Below are 10,779 nucleotides of genomic sequence, written 5' to 3' on the forward strand. Positions count from 1 at the left end.
ACCTCCATACTCTTTTCCACAATGGCTGCACCACTTTGCATTCCTATCAGCAGTGTAGAATGTTCCCCTTTCTCCATATCCTCGCCAACATCTGTTGTTTCCTGTGCTGTTAATTTTAGCCATTCTGATGGGTGTGAGGTGGTATCTCATTGTGGTTTTGATTTATATTTCCTTGATGCCAGTGATGGTGAGTATTTTTTTCATGTGTTTGTTGGGCATTTGTATGTCTTCTTTGAGGAAACGTCTGTTCATGTCTTCCACCCATTTCTTTCTTTCTTTTTTTTTTTTTTAAAGATTTTATTTACTTGACAGAAAGAGATCACAAGTAGGCAGAGAGGCAGGCAGAGAGAGAGAGAGGGAAGCAGGCCCCCCGTTGAGCAGAGAGCCCGATGCGGGACTTGATCCCAGGACCCTGAGATCATGACCTGAGCCGAAGGCAGCGGCTTAACCCACTGAGCCACCCAGGCGCCCTCTTCCACCCATTTCTTGACTGGACTTTTTGTTTTTTGAATATTGAGTTCAATAAGTCCTTTTTTTTTTAAAGATTTTATTTATTTATTTGACAGACAGAGATCACAAGTAGGCAGAGAGAGAGTGAGGATGAAGTAGGCTCCCTGCTGAGCAGAGAGCCCGATGCGGGACTCGATCCCAGGACCCTGGGATCATGACCTGACCTGAAGACAGAGGCTTTAACCCACTGAGCCACCCAGGTGCCCTAAGTTCAATAAGTTCTTTATAGGTTTTGGATACTAGCCCCTTATATGATTTATCATTTGCAAGTATCTTCTCCCATTCCTTGGGTTGCCTTTTAGTTTTGTTGATGGTTTCCTTTGATGTGCAGAAGAATTTTATCTATTTTTTTTAAATTTTATTTTTCAGTGTTCCAAGATTCATTGATGAGGTCCCAATAATTCATTTTCGCTTTTGTTTCTTTTGCCTTTGTAGTTGTGCCTAGCAAGAAGTTGCTGCAGCTGAGGCCAAAGAGGTTGCTGCCTGTGTTCTCCTCTAGCATTTTGGTGGATTCCTGTCTCACATTGAGGTCTTTCATCCATTTTGAATTTATTTTGTGTATGGTCTAAGAAAGTGGTCCAATTGCATTCTTTTGCATGTGGCTGTCCAATTTTCCCAACACCATTTGTTGAAAAGACTTTTTTCTGTTGGATATTTTTTACTGCTTTGTCAAAGATAAGTTGACTATAGAGTTGAGGATCCATTTCTGGGTTCTCTATTCTGTTCCATTGATCTATGTGTCTGTTTTTATTTTAATTAATTTATTTATTTTCAGCGTAACAGTACTCATTGTTTTTGCACCACACCCAGTGCTCCATGCAATACGTGCCCTCCCTATTACCCACCACCTGGTTCCCCAACCTCCCACCCCCCGCCCCTTCAAAACCCTCAGGTTGTTTTTCAGAGTCCATAGTCTCTCATGGTTCATCTCCCCTTCCAATTTACCACAACTCCCTTCTCCTCTCCATCTCCCCATGTCCTCCATGTTCTTTGTTATGCTCCACAAATAAGTGAAACCATAAGATACTTGACTCTCTCTGCTTGACGTATTTCGCTCAGCATAATCTCTTCCAGTCCCGTCCATGTTGCTACAAAAGTTGGGTATTCATCCTTTCTGATGGAGGCATAATACTCCATCGTGTATATGGACCACATCTTCCTTATCCATTCGTCCTTTGAAGGGCATCTTGGTTCTTTCCTCTATGTTTCTGTTTTTGTGCCAGTGCCTTACTGTCTTGATTATAGCTTTTTAATAGACCTTGAAGCCCAGAATTGTGATGCCTCCAGCTTTGGTGTTCTTTTTCAACATCCCTTTGGCTATTTGGGGTCTTTTCTGAATCCATACAAATTTTAAGATTGTTTGTTCTAGCAGTGTGAAAAATACTGACGATATTTTGATGGGATTGCATGGAATGTATAGATTGCTTTGGCTAGCATAGAGATTTTAAAAATATTTTTTCTTCTAATCCAAGAGCATGGAATGTTTTCCCATTTTGTGTGTCTTCCTTACTTTCTTCCATTAAGTGTTCTATAGTTTTCAGAGTACAGATCCTTTACCTCTTTGGTTAGGTTTTTTTCCTATGTATCTTATGGGTTTGGTATAATTATAAATGGGATCAATTCCTTGATTTCTCTTTCTTCTGTTTCGTTATTAGTGTATAGAAATGCAATTGCCTTCTCAGCACTGATTTTATATCATGTGAATTGCTGAATTCATGTATTACTTGTTTTGGGCTCCATGGGTTCTTGTTGAGAAATCAGCTGTTGATCTTTTGAGAATTCATTTTATGTGACTAGTCTTATTGCTTTCAAGATTCTGTTTTTGTCTTTCAACGATTTGATTATAATATGTTTTGCTGTTGATATCTTTGGATCGGTCCTACTGGAGTTAGAGCTTCTTGAATTCATAGATTCATGTCTTTCCTGAAGTTTGGGAAGTTTTTGGTCATCATTCCTTCAAATATTCTTTCATTCTCTCTTCTTCTGAGATTCCTATGCCTATGTAAATCAGATTAATGGTATACTATGGGTCCTGTAAAATTTGTTCACCTTTTTATTCTTTTTCCTTTCTGCTTTTCAGACTCAATAATTTTAATTGTCCTATCTTCAAGTTCACTGATTCTTCTGCTTGCTTGGATCTGCTGCTTAATACCTCTTGTGAATTTTTTCATTTTAGTTAGTATACATCTGGCTCCAAAATTTCTGTTTTCTGTTTATACATTCTTTTGTTGATATTCTCATTTTTACTCATATATACATTTCTTGATTTCCTATAGTTGTTCTTTGGTCCTCTAAACATACTTAAGACAGTTGTTTTAAAGCATTTGGCTAGGGACACCTGGGTGGCCCAGTCAGTTAAGTGTCTGTCTTTGGCTCAGAACATGATCCCAAGATCCTGGGATCAAGTCCTACATTGGGCTCCTTGCTTAGGGGGGACCCTGCTTCCCTCTCTGTCTGCCACTCTTTCTGCTTGTGTGCTCTCTCTCTCTGACAAATAAATAAATACAATCTTTGAAGTATATGGCTAATAACTCTGATGCCTGTACTTCTTTAGAGATGGTTTATGTCAATTCTGTTCCTTTGAATGAGACATACTTTTTGTTTCTTTGTATACATTGTAATTTTTGTTTGACAAGTGTACATTTAAATAGCATAAATGTTAATTCTGTAAATTAGATTCTCTCCCAATCCCTGATTTGCTGTTTATTTTATTTTATATTTTTGAAGGCTTTATAGTCCATTTATTTAGTGACTTTCCCAAACAATTTTTTTTTTTTTTTGCAAAGACTGAATACATGCAAGTCCCTGTTTCTTAGTTTGTGTTCAGGTAGTGTTTTTTTTTTAATTTTAAATTTCCTAAATTAAAATATAATGTATTATTAGCCCCAGGGGTACAGGTCTGTGAATTGCCAGGTTTACACACTTCACAGCACTCACCATAGCGCATATCTTCCCCAATGTCCGTAACCCCAACACCTTTTCCTTACCGCCCCAACCCCAGCAACCCTCAGTTTGTTTTGTGAGATTAAGAGTCTCTTATGGTTTGATTTCATCTTGATCCCATCTTGTTTCATTTATTCTTTTCCTACCCTCTTACCTCTCAACTTCCTCATATCAGGGAGATCATATGATAATTGTCCTTCTCTGATGGACTTATTTTGCTGAGTATAATACCATCTAGTTCCATCCATGTTGTTGCAAATGGCAAGATATCATTTCTTTTGATGGCTGCATAGTATTCCATTGTATATATATACCACATCTTCTTTATACATTCATCTGTTGATGGACATCTAGGTTCTTTCCATAGTTTGGCTATTGTGGACATTGCTACTATAAACATTTGGGTGCACATGCCCTTTGGATCACTGCATTTGTATCTTTAGGGTAAATACCCAGTAGTGCGATTGCTGGGTCGTAGGGTAGCTCTATTTTCAACTTTTTGAGGTACCTCCATGGGCTTTTCCAGAGTAGCTGGAAGTGGTTGCACCAGCTTGCATTCCCACCAACAGTGTAGGAGGGTTCCCCTTTCTCCACATCCTCGCCAGCATCTCTCATTTCCTGACTTGTTAATTTTTGCCATTCTGACTGGTGTGAGGTGGTATCTCATTGTGGTTTTGATTTGTATTTCCCTGATACTGAGTGATATGGAGCACTTTTTCGTGTGTCTGTTGGCCATCTGGATGTCTTCATTGCAGAAATGTCTGTTCCTGTCCTCTGCCCATTTCTTGATTGGATTATTTGTTCTTTGGATATTGAGTTTGCTAAGCTCTTTATAGATTTTGGATACTAGCTCTTTATCTGGTATGTCATTTGCAAATATCTTCTCCCATTCTGTCAGTTGTCTTTTGGTTTTGTTAACTGTTTCCTTTGCTGTGTAAAAGCGTTTGATCTTGATGAAGTCCAATAGTTCATTTTTGCCCTTGTTTCCCTTGCCTTTGGTGATGTTTCTAGGAAGAAGTTGCTGTGGCTGAGGTCAAAGAGGTTGCTGTCTGTGTTCTCCTCAAGGATTTGGATGGATTCCTTTCTCACACTGAGGACTTTCATCCATTTTGAGTCTATTTGGGTGTGTGGTGTAAGGAAATGGTCCAGTTTCATTCTTCTGCATGTGGCTGTCCAATTTTCCCAACACCATTTGTTGAAGAGGTTGTCTTTTTTCCATTGGACATTCTTTCCTGCTTTGTCAAAGATTAGTTGACCATAGAGTTGAGGGTCCATTTCTGGGCTCTCTATTCTGTTCCATTGATCTATGTTTCTGTTTTTGTGCCAGTACCATGCTGTCTTGATGATGACAGCTTTGTAATAGAGCTTGAAGTCTGGAATTGTGATGTCGCCAACTTTGGCTTTCTTTTTCAATATTCCTTTGGCTATTCGAGGTCTTTTCTGGTTCCATATAAATTTTAGGATTATTTGTTCCATTTCTTTGAAAAGAATGGATGGAATTTTGATAGGGATTGCATTAAATGCATAGATTGCTTTCGGTATCATACACATTTTCACAATATTTATTCTTAAAATCCAGGAGCATGGAACATTTTTCCATTTCTTTGTGTCTTCCTCAATTTCTTTCATGAGTACTTTATTGTTTTCTGAGTATAGATTCTTTGGCTCTTTGGTTAGGTTTATTCCTATGTATCTTATGGTTTTGGGTGCAATTGTAAATGGGATTGACTCCTTAATTTCTCTTCTGTCCTGTTGTTGGTGTAAAGAAATGCAACTGATTTCTGTGCATTGATTTTACATCCTGACACATTACTGAATTCCTGTACAAGTTCTAGCAGATTTGGAGTGGAGTCTTTTGGATTTTCCACATATAGTATCATATAATCTGCAAAGAGTGATAGTTTGACTTCTTCTTTGCCCATTTCGATGCCTTTAATTTCTTTTTGTTGTATCATATAATCTGCAAAGAGTGATAGTTTGACTTCTTCTTTGCCCATTTCGATGCCTTTAATTTCTTTTTGTTGTCTGATTGCTGAGGCTAGGACTTCTAGTAGTATGTTGAATAGCAGTGGTGATAATGAACATTCTTGCCATGTTCCTGAACTTAGTGGAAAATCTCAGTTTTTCTCCATTGAGAATGGTATTTGCAGTGGGTTTTCATAGATGGCTTTGATGATCTTAAGTTATGTACCCTCTATCCGTACACTTTGAAGAGTTTTGATCAGGAAAGAGTGCTGTACTTTGTCAAGTGCTTTTTCAGCATCTATTGAGATTATCACGTCTTTTTGTTCTTTTATTAATGTATTGTTTCACATTGATTGATTTGCAGATGTTGAACCAACCTTGCAGCCCTGGAATAAATTCCACTTGGTTATGGTAAATAATCCTTTTAATGTACTGTTGGATCCTACTGGCTATTATTTTGGTGAAAAATTTCGCATCTGTGTCCATAAAGAATATTGGTCTGTAATTCTCTTTTTTGATGGGATCCTTGTCTGGTTTTGGGATCAAGGTAATGCTGGCCTGATAAAATAATTTTGGAAGTTTTCCTTTCCTTTCTTTTTTTTTTTTTATCAGTTTCAGAAGAATAGGAATTAATTCTTCTTTAAATGTTTGGTAGAATTCCCCTGGGAAGCTGTCTGGCCCTGGGCTCTTGTTTATTTGGAGATTTTTGATGAATGCTTCAATCTCCTTACTGGTTATGGGTCTGTTCAGGTTTTCTATTTCTTCCTGGTTTAGTTGTGGTAGTTTATATGTCTCTAGGAATGCATCCATTTCTTCCAGATTCTCAGATTTGCTGGCATATAGTTACTCATAATATGTTCCTATAATTGTATTTCTTTGGTGTTGGTTGTGATCTTTCCTCTTTCATTCATGATTTTATTTATTTGGGTCATTTCTCTTTTCTTTTGGATAAGTCTGGCCAGGGTTTATCAATCTTATTAATTCTTTCAAAGTACCAGCTCCTAGTATTGTTGATTTGTTTTATTGGTTTTTTTTTTTTTTTGTTTCTATTTCATTGATTTCTCCTCCGATCTTTATTATTTCTCTTCTCCTGCTGGGTTTAGGCTTTCTTTGTTGTTCTTTCTCCATCTCCTTTGTGCAGGGTTAGGTTGTGTATTTTAGACCTTTCTTGTTTCTTGAGAAAGGCTTGTATTGCTATATATTTTCCTCTCAGGACTGCCTTTGCTGTGTCCCACAGATTTTGAACCGTTGTGTTTTCACTATCATTTGTTTCCTTGATATTTTTCAGTTCTTCTTCAATTTCCTGGTTGATCCATTCATTCTTTAGAAGGATGCTGTTTAGTCTCCATGTGTTTGGGTTCTTTCCAACTTTCCTTTTGTGATTGAGTTCTAGCTTCAGAGCATTGTGGTCTGAACATATGCAGAGAATGATCCCAATCTTTTGATACTGGTTGAGACCGAATTTATGACCCAGGATGTGATCTATTCTGGAGAATGTTCCATGTGCCCTAGAGAAGATTGTGTATTCTGTTGCTTTGGGATGCAATGTTCTGAATATATCTGTGATGTCCATCTGGTCCAGTGTGTCATTTAAGGCCTTTATTTCCTTGTTGATCTTTTGCTTGGATGATCTGTCCATTTCAGTGAGGGGGGTGTTAACATCCCCTACTATTAATGTAATATTTTTGATGTGTTTTTTTGATTTTGCAATTAATTGGTTTATATAATTGGCTGCTCCCATGGTAGTGGCATAGATATTTAAACTTGTTAGATCTTCTTGTTGGGCAGACCCTTTGCGTATGATATAGTGTCCTTCCTCATCTCTTATTATAGTCTTTGGCTTAAAATTTAATTGATCTGATATAAGGATTGCTACCCCAGTTTTCTTTTGATGTCCATTAGCATGGTAAATTGTTTTCCATCCCCTGACTTTACATCTGGAAGTGTCTTTGGGTCTAAAATGAGTTTCTTATAGACAACATATTCATGGGTCTTTTTTTTTTTAATCCATTCTGATACCCTGTGTCTTTTGACTGGGGCATTTAGCCCATTTTTCAGGGTAACTATTGAGAGATATGAATTTAGTGCCATTGTATTTCCTGTAAGGTGACTGTTCCTGTACATTGTCTCTGTTCCTTTTTGGTCTACTACTTTTAGGCTCTCTCTTTGCTTAGAGGACCCCTTTCAATATTTCCTGTAGAGCTGGTTTGGTGTTTACAAATTCTTTTAGTTTTTATTTGTTCTGGAAGCTTTTTATTTCTCCCTTTATTTTCATTCATAGCGTAGTTGGATCTAATATTCTTGGCTGCATGTTTTTCTCATTTAGTGCTCTGAATATATCATGCCAGTTCTTTCTGGCCCGCCAGGTCTCTGTGGATAAGTCTGCTGCCAATTTAATATTTTTACCATTGTATGTTACAGACTTTTTGTCCCAGGCTGCTTTCAGGATTTTCTCTTTGTCACTAAGACTTGTAAATTTTACTTTTGATGACAGGGTGTGGACCTATTCTTGTTGATTTTGAGGGGGTTTCTCTACACTTCCTGGAGTTTGATGCTTGTTCCCTTTGCCATATTAGGAAATTCTCTACAATAATTCACTCCAATATACCTTCTGCTCCCCTCTTTCTTCTTCTTCTGGAATCCCAATTATTCTAATGTTGTTTTGTCTTATGGTATCACTTATCTCTCAAATTCGCCCCTTGTGGTCTGGTAGCTGTCTCTCTCTCTCTTTTTTAATTAATTAATTAATTAAAAAAAAGATTTTATTTATTTATTTGACAGATGGAGATCACAAGTAGGCAGAGAAGCAGGTAGAGAGAGAGGAGGAAGCAGGCTCCCCGCTGAGCAGAGAGCCAGAGGTGGGGCTCCATCTCAGAACCCTGGGATCATTACCTGAGCTGAAGGCAGAGGCTTTTAACCCACTGAGTGACCCAGGTACCCTGTTTGTCTCTCTTTTGCTCAGCTTATTTATTCTCTAACATTTCTTCTTCTATATCACTAATTCTCTCTTCTGCCTCATTTATCCTAGCAGTAAAAGTCTCCATTTTTAATTGCACCTCATTAATAGCTTTTCTGATTTCAGCTTGGTTAGATTTTAGTTCTCTTATTTCTCCAGAGAGGGCTTTTATTTCTCCAGACAGGGTTTCTCTAATATCTTCCATGCCTTTATTAAGCCCAGCTAGCACATTGAGAATTGTCATTCTGAAGTCTAGATCTGACATATTACCAATGTCCATATTGACTATGTCCCTAGCCTTCAGTACTGCCTCTTGTTCTTATGTGGTTTTTTTTTTTGTGGTGAGTTTTTCCACCTTGTCATTTTATCCAGATAAGAATATATGAAGGAGAGAATAAAATACTAAAAGGGTGGCAAAGACCCCAGGAAAATGTGCTTTTACCAAATCAGAAGAGACCCCAAATCATGGGGGGAATAAAGGGGGTAAAAAGAAGTTCAGAAAAAAAAAATTTAAAAAAGAAAAAAATAAGAAAAAATATAAATAAGAAAATGTATATATTAGACTGGTGAAAACAACAGAGTCACCCACTTAATTTTGAGAGTATTTTAGTCTCTTAGAAGAAACTACCTCCCCAAAATTTTAAAGAATGAAATACACACACATACACACACACACACAAAGGATAAATACGATGAAGGGATAAAATATGACTATAAGGATGACAAATTTTAAAAAAAATTCTAAAAAAGGAGTTGATAATTTAAGTTGGTCAGGAGAATAAAGAAAAAGAAAGTGGAGAGAATTTGCTCAGACTGGAGACGAGAACAAAGCCCTGTGCTAGATTTAGGGTATATTTTGATCTATGAGAAGAAGTTGTATCCCAAATTTTTTTAGAAGAAAAAATCCTATGTGTATACAAAAAGAAAGTTAAATACAATGAAAGATAAAATATGACTATAATAATGAAGGTTCAAAAAGATTTTTTGTATGAAAGGTATTGTTAAGATAAACTAGTTAAAAAACATTAAAAGAAAAAGAGTAAAATTTTAAAAAATTTTAGCATAAGAAAAAATAAAATAAAAATTAAATTAACTTGCAAGAATCATGGTAGAAAGCCACGAATTCCATGCTTTCCTTTCTCCTCCTCTAGAATTCTGCTATTCTCCTTGGTAAGTGAATTTGATCTTGGCTGGATTTCTTTCTGATCTTCTGGGGGAGGGCCCTGTTGTAGTGATTCTCAAGTGTCTTTGCCTGAGGCAGAATTGCATTGCCCTTACTAGGGGTCATGCTAAGTAATCCTCTCGGGTTTGCTTTTGGGAGCTTTTGTTCCCTGAATGCTTTCCACTTTCCACAGAGTTCTGGAGGATAGGAATGAAAATGGCCACCTCCCAATCTCTGGCCCGGAGGAGCCGAGAGCTTGGGGCCCCACTCCTCAGTGCACCCTCAGAGAAAAGCACTCAATCACTCCCATCTACCTGGCTGCCAGCTGCACTCCAAGCTCACCAAGCCTGTGACCAAGCATCTCTGTGTCTGGCACACAGCCCTGCCTGGAGTCTCCAAACCCAGAAGATCCTTGTGCTCTTCCAGGGCAGTCTCCCTGGATCTTGTGGGGTCCCGGCTCAAAGACCAGTGGTCTGACTCTGCCACAGATCTCAGTTTAAGGTAACCCCAATTTGAGAGCTCACTCCTCGGCTACATCTCTGTAGCCAGCTTCCCTGCTCTAATACCTGCAAGCTCTGTGACACTCAGACACCCTGATTCTTCTGTAATCCCGCAGGACCTGAGACTATGCTGTCCCTGCGTGGGCTTCACCCCAGCTTAGGCTCTGGAGTGATGTCCCTCAATGGAGCAGACTTTTAAAATTTCTGATTTTGTGCTCTGTTGCTCTGCCGCTTGTTGGGAGCTGTCCCGTCCCCCATCGTCTATCTTCCCGTTGCTTTGGATTCACTTCTCCACAGGTCTTACCTTTCAGAAAGTGGTTGATTTTCTTTTCCTGTTTCTAGAATTGCTGCTCTTCTTCTCTGCAATCTCCTGTTGGATTTATAGGTGTTTGGAATGGTTTGATAAACTATCTAGCTGATCTCCTGCTACCTGATGTCATCTCAGCCTGCTACTCCTCTGCCATCTTGACTCCTCCCCCTCAGGTAGTGTTTTTAGTTTTCCTTGGAAAAAAATGCCCACAAAAATCCAAAACTAAAACAATCAAACAAACAAAAGCTCCTCTTCCCCATCTTTGCAGAATCACTTTGTTCTAGGGCATTCCTTCAACACTAACTTCCACTGAACCTAGATATCAGACTGTTGTGAAAATTTAGTGTCTTCTCAAGATTTTCTTAACCATGTTTCTTGCAAGAAGCTTGTACTTGTCTTTATAAATTCTCCCACATACATGACTGCTTTTGCA

This window comes from Meles meles, chromosome X (assembly GCF_922984935.1).
Source record: "Meles meles chromosome X, mMelMel3.1 paternal haplotype, whole genome shotgun sequence".
Taxonomy (NCBI): Eukaryota; Metazoa; Chordata; class Mammalia; order Carnivora; family Mustelidae; genus Meles; species Meles meles.